The sequence below is a fragment of the Hyla sarda genome, chromosome 8, assembly GCF_029499605.1.
Source record: "Hyla sarda isolate aHylSar1 chromosome 8, aHylSar1.hap1, whole genome shotgun sequence".
Taxonomy (NCBI): Eukaryota; Metazoa; Chordata; class Amphibia; order Anura; family Hylidae; genus Hyla; species Hyla sarda.
This window is the reverse complement of record NC_079196.1, coordinates 205858880-205877156: the sequence shown is the minus strand read 5'-3', so window position 1 is coordinate 205877156 and position 18277 is coordinate 205858880. Positions and strand designations below refer to the sequence as shown.

Here is an 18277-nt window from a genome sequence, read left to right as displayed (position 1 = left end):
ACACCAAGATTTCTGGGGGGAAAATGCCATTCCCTTAGCATGCTGTGATTTGTGGAAACCTTTTTTTTTTTTTTTCTTTAAATCAACTGGTGCCAGAAAGTGAAACAGATTTGTAAATTACTTCTATTAAAAAATCTTAATCCTTCCAGTACTTTTTAGGAGCTGTATACTACAGAGAAATCCAAAAAAAGAAATGCATTTCCTGTGATGTCATGACCACAGTGCTCTCTGCTGACATCTCTGTCCACTTTAGGAACTGTCCAGAGCAGCATATGTTTGCTATGGGGATTTTCTCCTGCTCTGGACAGTTCCTAAAATGGACAGCAGAGGTCAGCAGAGAGCACTGTGGTCAGGACATCAGAGGAAATGCATTTCTTTTTTGGATTTCTCTTTAGTATACAGCCCCTAAAAAGTACTGGAAGGATTAAGATTTTTTAATAGAAGTGATTTACAAATCTGTTTCACTTTCTGGCACTTTTGATTAAAAAAAAAAAAAAATGTTTTCCACGGGAGTACCCCTTTAAAAAAACAAGTGGGAAAAAAAAAACATGAAAAGAAAAAATGCCCTGTGAGTCTGGCATTTCATATTACCTTAGCGGTTTTGACCCAATAAAACGCCATACAGTGAGTATAATCCCAGCTGAATAAATGCCATTTAAAGGGGTGATCCAGCCTTACAGAATTGATGGTCTATCCAGTCAGCTATTTGAAGGTGTTATGGCGCTTGTGCTGCCGCCTCTTTAATGTTTAATAATGCTCATCTTTACAATCTGTACCTATTAATAGCGTAAATGTGACAATACTGCAGCATCTTGCATTGCTGCTACTAATAGAATATAGCGGTGTTATCCAACCAATGCTCCTCCAGCTGTTGCAAATCTGCTGTTATCTTGGCATTTGTAGATTTCTTTTTTGCCTAAACCAGTGTTTCCCAACCATTGTGCCTGCTGGCTGGGATTTGCATGCTGGGAGTTGTAGTTTTGCAATAGCTAGATGCCCCCTGGTTGTGAAACACTGGTATAGAGATTGCAAGCACGGGCAGAGGTAAACATTAAATGGTTTATACAGGATTAAAAAAAAACAGCACCACACTTGGCTTCAGGTTGTGTCTGGTATTACCGCTCAGTCTGGTATTACTGCTCAGTGAATGGGGCCAAGTTGTAATACCACACACAAACTGGGGAGAAGTGCGGTGCTGTTTTTGGAAAAATGACACCTGTTTTTCTTTTCCTTTTCTAGCATTCACATTACCCCTTCAGCTGATCACAAGGTATGTAGGGCGTATGATCCCAGGGATAGGATATCCATTTTCTGTTTTTTGTTTTTAAATAAATAAAGCAATAAAATGTATAATTTTTAGGTATCCCAGAACAGAGATCCTCCGCCGCGGTGTCTTGTTACGGCAGCCATCTTTCTGATCCATCTGCAGCACCTGTTAATATAACTGAAATTTTACGCCTATTATAATCCCACCCCTCTATCTACCTGTTATGATGGGATCTTGTATAAATGTTATATAATACACGACTGTAACTCGGTAGGGTTCTAATTATATGCCATGGTGCCTTAGGGTCTATTCACATGGCAGAATTTCCGCTTGTGGAATTCCGCCTCAAGTTAACCTGTTAAGGACGAAGGGCGTACCTGTACGCCCTTTGCTCGCTCCTGCGATATAACGCAGGGTCACAGGCTGACTCCACTTCATATCGGGTTGGTCCCGGCACCTAACAACAGCCGGGACCCATGGCTAATACCGGACATCACCAGTCGCGGTGATGTCCAGTATTAACCCCTTAGACGTGGTGATCAAAGTTGATCGCTGCATCTAAAATGTAAAATAATTATTCCCGGCAGCTCAGTCGAGCTGATCGGGACCACCGCAGTGTCCCGATCAGCTGAGGACACACAAGGAGGATCCCTACCTTCCTCCTCTGCATCTGATCGGCAATTGATTGCTTCAAGCCTGAGATCCAGGCTGGAACAATTGAGTGCTGAAAACACTGATCAATGCAATGCTATGGCATAGCATTGATCAGTGTATGCGATCAATGCATTGCATGTTATAGTCTCCTATGGGGGCTATAAATGTGTAAAAAAAAAAAAAAAATTGTGTCAAAAAAAAAAAATTTTTTTTAAATATAAAAGTTAATAAATGTGATTTAACCCCTTCGCTGATAAAAGTTTGAATCACCCCCTTTTCCCCATTAAAAATAAAAACTATGTAAATAAGCGGAAATTCAGAAGTGTGAATGGGAGTGCGGAATCCCATAGAAGTCTATGGGTTTTAATTTGAAGTGAAGTTCCTCAAGCGGAAATTCTGACGTGTGAATAGACCCATAGACTTCACTCCAAGCCCCCTTGTTTTGAATTTAAAGGGGTATTCTGGTGCTTACACATCTCATCCCCTATCCAAAGGATAGGGGATAAGATGCCTGATCGCGGGAGTCCCGCAGCTGGGGACGCCCGGGATCATGCACGCGGCACCCCGTTTGTAATCAGTCCCTGGAGCGTGTTCGCTCTGGGTCTGATTGCGGTCGACCGCAGGGGCGGCGGCGTGTGACGTCATGCCTCCGCCCCCGTGTGGCGTCACGCTCCGCCCCTCAATGCAAGCCTATGGGAGGGGGTGTGACAGCACGGGGGGGCGGAGGCGTGACATCACACGCCGCCGGCCCTGCGGTCGTCCGTAATCAGACCCGGAGCGAACACGCTCCGGGGAGTCATTAAAAACGGGGTGCCGCGTGCATGATCCTGGGCATCCCCAGCTGCGGGACTCCCGCGATCAGGCATCTTATCCCCTATCCTTTTGTATAGGGGATAAGATGTGTAAGCACCGGAGAACCCCTTTAAGTAGAGATGGCTGCCCACTATCCTGAAATGTTGACACCCTTTTATACAAGAGCACTGAACTCCACCCTGTGGATCTCCATCTCTAGCATTAGTACAACTCCCAGCATCCCCTGACAGACACAGGCTCTTCCGAGGCATCCTGGGAGTTATACTTTTGAGCTTCTAAAGAGATGGGGGAGATTTATCAAAACTTTTCCAGAGGGAGAGTTGCTGAGGTGCCAATAGCAACCAATCAGATCGCTTCTTTTATTTATGAAAATGCCTCTATAAAATGAAAGAAACGATCTGATTGGTTGCTAAGGGCAACTCAGCAATTTTCCCACAGGACAGGTTTTCATAAATCTCCAATGTGTCACCTGTTTTTTTTTTTTTTTTTAATTAGACAAACATTCTATTTTTTTCCTGATATGTTCCCATTTCCTTTCATTTTTTTTATTTAATTTTTTTTGTACATTATTATGGGGCCCGCATCTCGCTTCAGAAGTTTTTAAGATCATTTACAGATATGTTTTAAAGGAGTCCTGTAGTAGTCTAGGGGGCGCCCAGCTCTGCATGAACAATGTTGTGTTAACCCCTGCACGAAGCGGAGGCCAACAAGCCCCTCAATGCATTTTTACGGAAGAAGATAACTCACAGAATAGGTAAGTCTAGCTTCCTAAGGATAATTGAACTCCCAAGGTAAGGGACCATACTAGGAACCCCGGTTGGCAAGTTGCAGACGCTCAAAAATTACCTTTTAGGATAGATAAAGCATAAAGTTTATTTAATTACATTAAAAAAAAAAAAAGGCAACACAGATCAAAATGTACAGATCAAAATGTTGACTTCAAAGCAAAAAAAAAATAAACCAGTGTTTCCCAACCGCCTTTGGCTCTCCTGGCCTGTTGGTAATTGTAGTTGCAACAGCTGGAGGCACACTGGTTGGGAACCATTGATCACTGGTTGGTAGAGTTTGGGTAGGTCAAGGCCACACATATGTCTGTCCCTGAGCTTGACACACTTGCCCAATGGCTTTGCTCTGGATCCTGACTTGGTGTGGAAAGTTCTAGCACAGGTCAGCACATCTGCATCGGGAAACAGGGGCGGACATTCCACAGATGTGAAAGTTCTGTTGGGCGCTAGGACCGTTTAGAAAGTCGCCATCTCCTAGACAGCAATCCATTTCCAAGCGAAATCCACAGAAAGAATAGACAAGTCTATTCATTCTGTGGACGTCACAACCGGGATTTCTGTGGCAGAAACATCTGTTGCTGAAATTCCACCGTGTGCAAAGTGCAGCAGAAGCCCATTGAAATCACAGGCATTCCTCTGTTTAAACATACCCTTAAAGGGGTACTCCGGTGGAAGAAAAATATTTTCTCATTAACTGGTGCCAGAAAGTTAAACAGATTTGTAAATTACTTCTATTAAAAAATATTATACCTTCCAGTACTTATCAGCTGCTATATTTTCCACAGGAAGTTGTATAGTTATTTTCTGTATGACCACAGTGCTCTCTGCTGACAACTCTGTACGTGTCAGGAACTGTCCATTTGCTATAGGGATTTGTTCCTGCTTTGGACAGCCAGCCTGGATTGATAGATCTCACTCTACACATTAGACAGATTGATAGATCTTTCCCTATATTCTGTTGGGTTCACAGATCTCTTCCTGTACCCAGAAAGATTTATAGATCTTCCCCTATACCCGGATGGATTCATAGATCTCTCTCTCAATATACCCAGATGGATTCATAGTTCTCTCCATATATCCAGATGGATTCATAGATCTCTCCATATACCAAGACGGATTTATAGATCTCTCCATATACCCAGACAGATTCATAGATCTCTCCATATACCCAGACAGATTCATAGATCTCTCCATATACCCAGATTTCTCCCTATACCCAGATGGATTCATAGATCTCTCCCTATACCCAGACAGATTCATAGATCTCTCCCTATACCCAGATGGATTCATAGATCTCTCCCTATACCCAGATGGATTCATAGATCTCTCCCTATACCCAGACAGATTCATAGATCTCTCCATATACCCAGATTTCTCCCTATACCCAGATGGATTCATAGATCTCTCCCTATACCCAGACAGATTCATAGATCTCTCCCTATACCCAGATGGATTCATAGATCTCTCCCTATACCCAGATGGATTCATAGATCTCTCCCTATACCCAGATGGATTCATAGATCTCTCCCTATACCCAGATGGATTCATAGATCTCTCCCTATACCCAGATGGATTCATAGATTTCTCCCTATACCCAGATGGATTCATAGATCTCTCCCTATACCCAGACGGATTCATAGATCTTTCCATATACCCAGATGAATTCATAGATCTCTCCATATACCCAGATGGATTTATAGATCTCTCCATATACCCAGACAGATTTATAGAGCTCTCCATATACCCAGACAGATTTATAGAGCTCTCCATATACCCAGACAGATTTATAGAGCTCTCCCTATACCCAAACAAGAGAAAATCTATCATTCAAGGCTGGGAGGAGGGAAGTAACCACAATTGTTCAGGTAGCATGAACGTGCTGACAGGTTCATTTTAATGCACACATGAGGGAGTATATGATGAGGACAGAGGACATGCTAATGAGGGGGTATATGATGAGGACAGAGGACATGCTAATGAGGGGGATATATAATGAGGTTAGAGGACATGCTAATGAGGGGGGTATATGATGGGGATAGAGGACATGCTAATGAGGGGTATATGATGGGGATAGAGGACATGCTAATGAGGGGGTATATGATGGGGATAGAGGACATGCTAATGAGGGGGTATATGATGGGGATAGAGGACATGCTAATGAGGGGGGTATATGATGGGGATAGAGGACATGCTAATGAGGGGGATATATAATGAGGTTAGAGGACATGCTAATGAGGGGGTATATGATGAGGATAGAGGACATGCTAATGAGGGGTATATGATGGGGATAGAGGACATGCTAATGAGGGGGTATATGATGGGGATAGAGGACATGCTAATGAGGGGGTATATGATGGGGATAGAGGACATGCTAATGAGGGGGTATATGATGGGGATAGAGGACATGATAATGAGGGGGTATATGATGGGGATAGAGGACATGCTAATGAGGGGTATATGATGGGGATAGAGGACATGCTAATGAGGGGGTATATGATGAGGATAGAGGACATGCTAATGAGGGGGTATATGATGGGGATAGAGGACATGATAATGAGGGGGTATATGATGGGGATAGAGGACATGCTAATGAGGGGTATATGATGGGGATAGAGGACATGCTAATGAGGGGTATATGATGGGGATAGAGGACATGCTAATGAGGGGGATATATAATGAGGTTAGAGGACATGCTAATGAGGGGGGTATATGATGAGGATAGAGGACATGCTAATGAGGGGTATATGATGGGGATAGAGGACATGCTAATGAGGGGGTATATGATGGGGATAGAGGACATGCTAATGAGGGGGATATATAATGAGGTTAGAGGACATGCTAATGAGGGGGGTATATGATGAGGATAGAGGACATGCTAATGAGGGGGTATATGATGGAGATAGAGGACATGCTAATGAGGGGGTATATGATGAGGATAGAGGACATGATAATGAGGGGGTATATGATGAGGATAGAGGACATGCTAATGAGGGGTATATGATGGGGATAGAGGACATGCTAATGAGGGGTATATATAATGAGGTTAGAGGACATGATAATGAGGGGTATATGATGGAGATAGAGGACATGCTAATGAGGGGGGTATATGATGGGGATAGAGGACATGATAATGAGGGGTATATGATGGAGATAGAGGACATGCTAATGAGGGGGGTATATGATGGGGATAGAGGACATGATAATGAGGGGGCATATGATGGGGATAGAGGACATGATAATGAGGGGGCATATGATGAGGATAGAGGACATGATAATGAGGGGGCATATGATGGGGATAGAGGACATGATAATGAGGGGGTATATGATGGAGATAGAGGACATGCTAATGAGGGGTATATGATGGGGATAGAGGACATGCTAATGAGGGGGTATATGATGGGGATAGAGGACATGCTAATGAGGGGGATATATAATGAGGTTAGAGGACATGCTAATGAGGGGGGTATATGATGAGGATAGAGGACATGCTAATGAGGGGTATATGATGGGGATAGAGGACATGCTAATGAGGGGGTATATGATGGGGATAGAGGACATGCTAATGAGGGGGATATATAATGAGGTTAGAGGACATGCTAATGAGGGGGGTATATGATGAGGATAGAGGACATGCTAATGAGGGGGTATATGATGGAGATAGAGGACATGCTAATGAGGGGGTATATGATGAGGATAGAGGACATGCTAATGAGGGGTATATGATGAGGATAGAGGACATGATAATGAGGGGTATATGATGGAGATAGAGGACATGCTAATGAGGGGGATATATAATGAGGTTAGAGGACATGCTAATGAGGGGGTATATGATGGGGATAGAGGACATGATAATGAGGGGGCATATGATGGGGATAGAGGACATGATAATGAGGGGGCATATGATGGGGATAGAGGACATGCTAATGAGGGGGGTATATGATGAGGATAGAGGACATGCTAATGAGGGGGGTATATGATGGGGATAGAGGACATGCTAATGAGGGGGTATATGATGGGGATAGAGGACATGCTAATGAGGGGGTATATGATGAGGATAGAGGACATGCTAATGAGGGGGTATATGATGGAGATAGAGGACATGCTAATGAGGGGGTATATGATGAGGATAGAGGACATGCTAATGAGGGGGTATATGATGGGGATAGAGGACATGATAATGAGGGGGTATATGATGGGGATAGAGGACATGCTAATGAGGGGTATATGATGGAGATAGAGGACATGATAATGAGGGGGTATATGATGGGGATAGAGGACATGATAATGAGGGGGTATATGATGGGCATAGAGGACATGCTAATGAGGGGGGTATATGATGGGGATAGAGGACATGATAATGAGGGGGCATATGATGGGGATAGAGGACATGATAATGAGGGGGCATATGATGGGGATAGAGGACATGCTAATGAGGGGGGTATATGATGAGGATAGAGGACATGCTAATGAGGGGGGTATATGATGGGGATAGAGGACATGCTAATGAGGGGTATATGATGAGGATAGAGGACATGCTAATGAGGGGGTATATGATGGAGATAGAGGACATGATAATCAGGGGGCATATGATGAGGATAGAGGACATGATAATGAGGGGGGTATATGATGGAGATAGAGGACATGCTAATGAGGGGTATATGATGAGGATAGAGGACATGATAATGAGGGGGTATATGATGGGGATAGAGGACATGCTAATGAGCGGTATATGATGAGGATAGAGGACATGATAATGAGGGGGATATATAATGAGGTTAGAGGACATGCTAATGAGGGGTATATGATGGGGATAGAGGACATGCTAATGAGGGGGTATATGATGGGGATAGAGGACATGCTAATGAGGGGGTATATGATGAGGATAGAGGACATGCTAATGAGGGGGGTATATGATGAGGATAGAGGACATGCTAATGAGGGGTATATGATGAGGATAGAGGACATGCTAATGAGGGGGTATATGATGAGGATAGAGGACATGATAATGAGGGGTGTATGATGAGGACAGAGGACATGCTAATGAGGGGGATATATAATGAGGTTAGAGGACATGCTAATGAGGGGTATACGATGAGGATAGAGGACATGCTAATGAGGGGTATATGATGGAGATAGAGGACATGCTAATGAGGGGTATATGATGGGGATAGAGGACATGCTAATGAGGGGTATATGATGGAGATAGAGGACATGCTAATGAGGGGGTATATGATGAGGATAGAGGACATGCTAATGAGGGGTATATGATGGAGATAGAGGACATGCTAATGAGGGGTATATGATGAGGATAGAGGACATGATAATGAGGGGTATATGATGGGGATAGAGGACATGATAATGAGGGGGGTATATGATGGGGATAGAGGACATGATAATGAGGGGGTATATGATGAGGATAGAGGACATGCTAATGAGGGGTATATGATGGGGATAGAGGACATGATAATGAGGGGTATATGATGAGGATAGAGGACATGATAATGAGGGGTGTATGATGAGGACAGAGGACATGCTAATGAGGGGGATATATAATGAGGTTAGAGGACATGCTAATGAGGGGTATACGATGAGGATAGAGGACATGCTAATGAGGGGTATATGATGGAGATAGAGGACATGCTAATGAGGGGGTATATGATGAGGATAGAGGACATGCTAATGAGGGGTATATGATGGAGATAGAGGACATGCTAATGAGGGGTATATGATGAGGATAGAGGACATGATAATGAGGGGTATATGATGGGGATAGAGGACATGATAATGAGGGGGGTATATGATGGGGATAGAGGACATGATAATGAGGGGGTATATGATGAGGATAGAGGACATGCTAATGAGGGGTATATGATGGGGATAGAGGACATGATAATGAGGGGGTATATGATGAGGATAGAGGACATGATAATGAGGGGTGTATGATGAGGATAGAGGACATGATAATGAGGGGTATATGATGAGGATAGAGGACATGATAATGAGGGGTATATGATGAGGATAGAGGACATGCTAATGAGGGGTATATGATGGAGATAGAGGACATGCTAATGAGGGGTATATGATGAGGATAGAGGACATGATAATGAGGGGTGTATGATGAGGACAGAGGACATGCTAATGAGGGGGTATATGATGAGGATAGAGGACATGCTAATGAGGGGTATATGATGGAGATAGAGGACATGCTAATGAGGGGTATATGATGAGGATAGAGGACATGATAATGAGGGGTATATGATGGGGATAGAGGACATGATAATGAGGGGTATATGATGAGGATAGAGGACATGATAATGAGGGGTATATGATGGGGATAGAGGACATGATAATGAGGGGGTATATGATGAGGATAGAGGACATGATAATGAGGGGTATATGATGGGGATAGAGGACATGCTAATGAGGGGTGTATGATCAGGATAGAGGACAAGCTGATCAGGTTGGATATACTGTATGATGAGGATAGGGAACATGCTGATAAGGGGGGGATATGACAGGGATTGAGGACATGCTAATGAGTGGAGTATATTAGCATGACCATGGGGTACATGTTGATGGGTGAAGTATAGTTTTATCCAGCTTTGTTTGTAATAAAAAAAAAAAACTGTTTTATATGTAAGCAATTTGCAAAATAACATTAAGAAATTAAAATTAAAACTAATTGAGATTGTAGTATGTTCGATTTCTGGGGGGGCGGGCAACTTGACCTCTTGAACCTTTAGCTATGGGATAGGACTCTGATTAGCGGGGTCTGACTCCTGGGAGCCCCACTGATCATGGAGGGAATCTGTCGGCTGTAATTCACATTCCAAATTGAGGACACTGTTATATATCTGGTAGGACAAGGAGACACATGGTACCTTTCATATATGTCTGTTCTTTCATAGCATAGAAAAATACTTTTATTCTCTGAAGTGTCCAATAGGCGTTCCCAAGCCCCTAAAGGGCTGAGACTGGAACGCCTCCCCCTTCCCATCCCTGTCTGATTTACAGTCAGCTGGAAGCCGAGCCCTGTTTTCAAAACTCGCACCTGCGCATTTTTCCTATGCACTGCACAGGAACAAGATTTGAAAACAGGACTCGGATGACAGGTGACTGTCAATCCCGCAGGGATGGGGAGGAGGAGGCGTTCCAGACCTCAGCATTTCAGGGTCTTTCAGGGTAATCCCTCTTTGAAGGAAAAGTGTAGTGAAAAATAATTTATCCCCTATCCAAAAGACAGGGGATATATTATAGATCACAAGGGGTCCAACCACTGGGACCCCCCGCGATCTCCTGAACAGGGCCCCAGCAGTCTGCAGTGGGCGTGCCGACCCCCCCGCACAGAGCGGCGGATGGCACGCCCCCTCCATGTATGCCATAGAGATACATGGAGGGGTGCGTCGGCCGTGGCTTCCTGCGGGGTTACAACAGTTGCTTCCGGAAGACTGCCGGGGACCCGTTCAGGAGATTGCGGGGGTCCCAGCGGTCAGACCCCCCGCGATCTATAACTTATAGGGGATAAGTTATTTTTCACTGCACTACTCCATGAACTTTTTTTTCCAGAGAATAAAAGCATTTTTCTACTTTATGGAAGTTCCCAGTCGGGAACAGTGTTTCCCAAAGGCTGTCCGGGCATGCTTGGAGTTGTAGTTTTGCAACAGCTGGAGGCACCCTGGTTGGGAAACACTGAGCTAGAAAGTCCCATTCAGGGCTTCATAGGCTGAAACAGGGTGCGGCACCAGACCTTTGGACCATCCAGCATGAATTCTCTGGTCCAGAATATTAGTCTTTTTGATCCACAGCCTGCAGGTTGTATGGCAAACACTTTAGATGCCGCATATAATGTGAACGAGGTCCTATCTGTATTCTGTTATCTCCTGCACTTTACATAGAGAATAGACAGAGCATACATGTGCTCTCACCATTTGGATTTAGCTGTCAGGACATGCTGGGAGTTGTAGTTTTGCAACAGCTGGAGAGCCACAGATTTAGGGAACACTAAGTGGTACCCAAATGTGTGGCTCTACCTCCTGCTGTTGCAAAACTACAACTCCCAGCATGGCCGGACAGCCAGAGGCCTTATGCTGGGAATCATATGAAACCCATATAGTGCAGTGTTTCCTAACCAGGGTGCCTCCAGCTGTTGCAAAACTACAACTCCCATCATGACATGTGTTGCCAATGTTGCCCTATGCCAGTGTTTCCCACACAAGGTTGCCTCCAGCTGTTGCAAAACTACACCTCCCAGCATGTTTGGACAGCCAAAGGCCTCTTATACGGGGAGTTGTATGGAGCCTATGTTGCTGTATTTTCCAACCAAGGTGCCCCCAGCTGTTGCTAAACTACAACTCCCAGCATGCCCGGACAGCCAACGGCTGTCCGGGCATGCTGGGAGTTGTAGTTTTGCAACAGCTGGAGGCAAGGCCACACTGTCTAAAGAAGAGACAACATATCGCTTCCATGTATGGATCAGGTCGCGCATGCGCGCAGAACTCGCTGACGGCCTTTGTTGCTATGGGGATGGCGCCGTGGACGCGCTCGCGGGGGGAGCTGGGATGCGCGCGCCCGTGAGGAAATCGCCTTCCTGTTCCTGTGCTGGTGACAGCAAAACAACGGGGGAGCCGCGGAGCCGTCACACCGGAAGTACCGGGAGGAAGGTGAGCCCGGGGGACGGCGGAGATAATGGCGCGACAAGGGTGGGGGCCCCCCTGGCCGGTGGTTACATACTGATATATGACTGAAAGGAACCTGGGGCTCTTTTAATGGCGACTACACAACTGCAGACCCCCCCCCCCCCAGTCGGGTACTATATAGATATCACTAGGGAGCCCCCTGTTGTTGACCTTCATGTATTCCTTATGGGCCCCTCTAAATAAACCTACAGATCACGTGACTGCGTAGATTTCTAGAGATCCCATTAAAGAAGTGTGCCTCCAGCTGTTTCAAAACTACAACTCACAGCATGCCCGGACAGTCAAACATGTTGCTAAACTATAACTCCCAGCATGCCCGAACAGCCAACATGGTGCAAAACTACAACTCCCAGCATGCCCGGACAGGCAAACATATTGCAAAACTACCAGTCCCAGTATACCTGGACAGCCAACATGGTGCAAAACTACAACTCCCAGCATGCCCGGACAGCCAACATGGTGCAAAACTACAACTCCCAGCATGCCCCGCCAGCTAAATTGTTGCAAAGCTGCAACTCCTGGCATGCTTGGAGGGTGTTGCGTTTTTCATTTGGGTTTCTAGGCATGCTGGGAGTTGTAGTTTTGAAACCGTTGGAGGCACACTGGTTGGGAAACCAATGCCCTATCCTGTGAATGCAGGATGACTATCGATCGAGGGATAACCCCTTTAATGCACTTCCAATTACGCCTGTAAGACATGAAGATTTGCGCAAAATCCCGCCAGGTGCCAATCCTCCCAATTCGGACTTTGTTCTTATAATTAGAGATGAGCGAACTTACAGTAAATTCGATTCGTCACGAACTTCTCGGCTCGGCAGTTGATGTCTTTTCCTGCATAAATGAGTTCAGCTTTCCGGTGCTCCGGTGGGCTGGAAAAGGTGGATACATTCCTAGGAAAGAGTCTCCTACGACTGTATCCACCTTTTCCAGCCCACGGGAGCACCGGAAAGCTGAACTAATTTATGCAGGAAAAGTCATCAACTGCCGAGCCGAGAAGTTTGTGACGAATCGAATTTACTGTAAGTTCGCTCATCTCTACTTATAATCCTAGATGAACCTTCACTCACAGCGTATAAATGACACCGCCACTCTCTGCACCAGGCAGTGTGTGTTGCATGCAAATAGGGCTGGGCGGTATGACCAAATGTGTGTATCACAGTATTTTTGCAACTTTCGGTGGTTTCACGGTATATAATGGTATTTCTTCCTCCCCCTCCCAAAATTAATTATCATCCCAGCGCTGCGCTGTTCTGCCCCCCCCCCAATTAATTATCAGCCCAGCGCTGCCCCCATCGGGGTAAATACTCACGTTACCCGCTAGCGCTGCCCTCCTTGTGCTGTTTGTTGCGGCCGCCGGTGCTGACACAAGGTAAACAAAATAATCTAACGCATGTTCCGACGTCCGCCTTACGTTGGGGACCGGAACGTCGGACAGCCGTCAACCTATCAGCGGCCGCAGCGATGTTCCGCCTCGACCGCTGATAGGCTGAGCCCCACTGTCATGTAAGGAGCTCTGGCCGGCTTCTTACATGACAGTGAGCTCGGCCTATCAGCGGCCGAGCCGTAACATCGCTGCGGCCGGTGATAGGCTGATGGCTGTCCGACGTTCCATTCCCTAGGAAGCAGATGAGGCCGGTACCGGACCAACGGGAGGTGAGATAAAGTTTATTTTGTTTATTTTTTGCAGCCCGGGCATAAGGATACAGTATAGAGCAGTGGTCTTCAACCTGCCGACCTCCAGATGTTGCAAAACTACAACTCCCAGCATGCATGCTGAAAGTTGCAGTTTTGCAACATCTGGAGGTCCGCAGGTTGAAGACCACTCGTATAGAGTGTCAGCGCCGGCGGCCGCAACAAACAGGAGGATGGGGATAGTGCAGGGCTGATAATGAATTGGGGGACAGAACAGCGCCCACGAGCAACATATGATTAGTTCCCCGATGTGGGGACTGCGCAGCGCTGGGCTAATTAATTCATTCCCGAGGGGGAGGGGCCAAACCGGTATTGCGTTATGGGTTAAAATTCATATCGTGCAGCACAAAAATGTCGGTATTCGGTACGATCCGGTATACCGCCCAGCCCTACATGCAAATTTATCTGTAGATTTTATTCCTTGCAGATACGGTGAAAATCCTCTGTATTTCAACACCGGGGCTTGTGTGCCTACATTCCAATGCATGTTTTTACACAGTAAATGGAGTAGCATGGCGGTATTTTTTATTTATTATTTTATTTGAACAGATGCTTCCTCTGCGGAAATTCCGCCATTTGCCCGGTGCAGCAGAATCCCATAGGGCTCTGCCTCAACGGAATTACCGAGGGTAATGTTTCCGACGGATTCCGCTCGTGTGGACATGAACCTTTATAAAATCACCTTTTTATTTCTCAGTCAAGGAGGTGGAGCCGGGTTGCTCAAGTGTTCTTAAAGGGGTATTCCGCTGCCCTGCTATGGAAGCTGAGCTCCCCAGTGTAAGGAAGTTTATTTTCCGAACGCTGCGCGTGGGCTTCCGTGTTCAGGGCCGTCGTCACGTCCTGCCCGCCACCTCAACGAAAGTCTATGGCAGTGGTCTTCAAACTGTGGCCCTCCAGATGTTGCAAAACTACAATTCCCAGCATGCCCGGACAGCCGTTGGCTGTCCGGGCATGCTGAGAGTTGTAGTTTTGCAACAGCTGGAGGGCCACAGTTTGAAGACTGCTGGTCTATGGGAAGACTTTCCCATAGACTTTCATTGAGGGGGCGGGCGTGAGGTGACGAAGGGCGGCCCTGAACACGGAAGCCCGCGCGCAGCGTTCGGAAAATAAACTTCCGGAAGCTGGGGAGCGGAGCTTCCGTAGCAGGGCAGCGGAATACCCCTTTAATTGATGTACATAGAGCCCCCCATATCAGTTTAGTAGGGGTAGAGGGTGAGTACAAATGCATGTCAGGCTGTGGCACTTCAGCAGCTTGACTCTGCCTCCTTGACACTTGGCTGAGAAATAAATTTAAAAAAACAGGTGATTTTATGAATTTGGCAACCACCATCGGCTCCAGAAAAGGTACAGTTTGCATAAATTCTCTAGTTTTTCCCAACCAGGGTGCCTCCAGCTGTTGCAAAACTGTAACTCCCAGCATGCCCGGACAGCCTTTGGCCTTTTGCAACAGCTGGAGGCACCCTAGTTGGGAAACACTGCCCGTACACCTATCCAACAATGTAATTAAAGGGGTACTCCATTGGAAAACTTTAATTTTTTATTTTTTTATCAACTGGTGCCACAAAGTTAAACAGATTTGTAAATTACTTCTATTAAAAAATCTTAATCCTTCTAGTGCTGTATGCTCCTGAGGAAGTTGTATTTCTTTTTGAATTTCTTTCCAGTCTGACCACAGTGCTCTCTGCTGACACCTCTGTCCATGTCAGGAACTGTCCAGAGCAGGAGCAAATCCCCATAGCAAACCTATGCTGCTCTGGACAGTTACTGACATGGACAGAGGTGTCAGCAGAGAGCACTGTGGTCAGACAGAAAAGAAATTCAAAAAGAAAAGAACTTTCTGTGGAGCATACAGCAGCTGATAAGTACTGGAAGGATTAAGATTTTTATATAGAAGTAAGTTACAAATCTGTTTAACTTTCTGGCAAAAAAATAAAAAATAAAATGTTTTCCAGTGGAGTACCCCTTTAAACCTTCAGCAAAGTGAGGGGGGTTCTCCAGGAATATATCACTACATCTCCAGCTATTAAAGGGCTCCTCTAGACATCTGTAGTAGAGATGAGCGAACTTACAGTAAATTCGATTCGTCACGAACTTCTCGGCTCGTCAGTTGATGCCTTATTCTGCATAAATTAGTTCAGCCTTCAGGTGCTCCGATGGGCTGGAAAAGGTGGATACAGTCCTAGGAGACTCTTTCCTAGGACTGTATCCACCTTTTCCAGCCCACCGGAGCACCGGAAAGCTGAACTAATTTTATGCAGGATAAGTCATCAACTGCCGAGCCGAGAAGTTTGTGACGAATTGAATTTACTGTAAGTTCGCTCATCTCTAATCTTTAGTGTTATCGGCAAATACTAATATCCTGCGCTATCCCAGATATTGTGGGATAGCGCCCCTACCTGGTTGTCTTTGGAGATAGGTTGCTCTCCTGCCTGGGATTGGTATTAGATCAAAAGGTGGCATTATAAAGGGCATGAACAAAACTGGCGAGCAGCGTATTGGCCATATGCTAGCAGTAGTGTATAATACTAATAACACCCACTACAATCTGTATTTCTTTAGCTCATGGAGTGCCTGTAAGCGGTGGGGGGAGCGCACGGCTCAGCTGGAGGACGCTGATCTGAGGCCACGCTGCTCCAGAAACAAGGTGAGACTCCATGCCATCCTATACAAACCACTACCTCCATATCTCTTACCCCAGCCTGTGTCCCTCCAGCTGTTGCAAAACTACAACCCCCAATGTGCCCTGACAGCCAGGGGGTTCCCTGATGCCTACGTAGTGCTGCTTACAGCTATAACAATCACAGCTGTCCACGCCGCAGAATCTGGGTTCATAGTCCAAAGATTTAGTGTCTGGGTAGACAAAGGCGCCGTTCCTGGTTGGCACGTAACACTGTAGACTGCTATGACTGGCAGTGTTTGGGCACCTGATATGGACGGCTGCTCTAGGGTTACAATGGAGGATATAAGATACGGGATGCCTAACCCTGTCGGCGTGTCTCAGCTGAAGACGGTGGGGGGAGGAAGGGGAGCCTGCGTCTTGCTTTCTGCATAGTAGCCTACATATTTTGTGTATTCCATAATTATTTTTAGTATCATACAGATAAAAATTGAAAGGGGTTATTCCCTACCACTGGGACCCCCACCGATCGTGGGGATGTGGGGAAATTGTCATGCACGTGTGTGCGCAGCTCATGCTCCATTCATTCTCTATGGGGCTTCTGAACATTGCCAAGCATTGTGGGGGATGGAAATAACCATGCACTGGATATAATGTGCACTTGGTGTTATATGAGTTAAAGGCGATATGGGGCGAAAATCTTTTAACTCCCTGGCTGCAAAAAAAAAAAAAAAATATCTTACTTTAGCTCACCTTCCTACGTTCCCACGTTGTGGAGATATCTGCGTCCCGTTCCTCCGCTGCTGCTCGTCTTCCTTCTTCTTAGGCTCGGAACGTCACACTGCGGTCAGCGTATCGCTGGGAGCTCTGGCCGGCTCTTTACATGACACTGCGCTCAGCATATCACCCGCCGAGGTGGGACACCGCAGCGGCCGGCGATATGCTGACAGCACTGTGACATTCCGACCCTAAGAAGAAGGAAGACGAGCAGCAGCGGTGGAACGGGACGCAGATATCTCCGCAACGGGGGAACGTAGGAAAGTGAGCTAAAGTTTTTATTTTTGCAGCCCAGGCACAGGATGAGTTAAAAGCTTTTCGCCTTATATCTCCTTTAATGCTAGGGGGTAGATAGAGTTTGCTTTTTAAATGTTTTTAAATGCCACTCCCATCATGCCTCAGGAATACAGCACAGATTGCAGAGTCTTTACACTGGGGCTTTTTGCTGGGCTTATTGTCGCCCCCCTTCAATAGAAGTGTGGAAAGTGAAGTGACAGCTGCTCAGGCTTAGAAAACCGGTTGTATCTTTTTTAAAGCACCAGCACAGTGTTTCCCAATAAGTGTGCCTTCAGCTGTTGTGAAACTACAACTCCCAGCATGTTGAGAGTTGTAGTTTTGCTACAGCTGGAGGCACACTTGTTGAGAAACACTGCTCGAGCAGCTGTTAGATTCACAACATTTAAATGGGTTATCCAGGATTAGAGAAACAGCCCATTCTTGTTCTCAGTTTGTTTGTGGTATTGAAGCTCACTTCCATAGAAGTGATTGGAGCCAAGTTGTAATACCACACACAACCTGATCACAGGGGCAGTGCTGTTTTAGGGTGCTTTCACACTGAGGAATTTAAGAAGAATAGTTTTGTTCAGGAAATTGTTGATTTCTGTCATTTTATCCATAGTGCGTAATTTGTGCAGAATTTCCACATGGAAATTACCGTATATACTCGAGTATAAGCCGAAAAACCCAGGAAAAGTTA

At 45.8% G+C, this 18277-nt stretch overlaps 1 protein-coding gene across 3 annotated transcripts in view; it reads left to right on the top strand.

The window, feature by feature from the left end:
• Positions 1 to 3465: 3465 nt before the first annotated feature.
• NAA60 (N-alpha-acetyltransferase 60, NatF catalytic subunit) overlaps positions 3466 to 18277 on the top strand; it is a 30495-nt gene continuing 15683 nt past the window's right edge. The window contains exons 1-2 of one of the 3 annotated variants that reach the window (XM_056534172.1): positions 3466 to 3488; positions 16467 to 16551. The gene's annotated coding sequence lies outside the window, so the exon portion shown is untranslated. Of the gene's footprint in view, positions 3489 to 12027; positions 12180 to 16466; positions 16552 to 18277 lie in introns of those variants that run through there. The other 2 variants (XM_056534171.1, XM_056534173.1) reach the window with 2 other exon arrangements.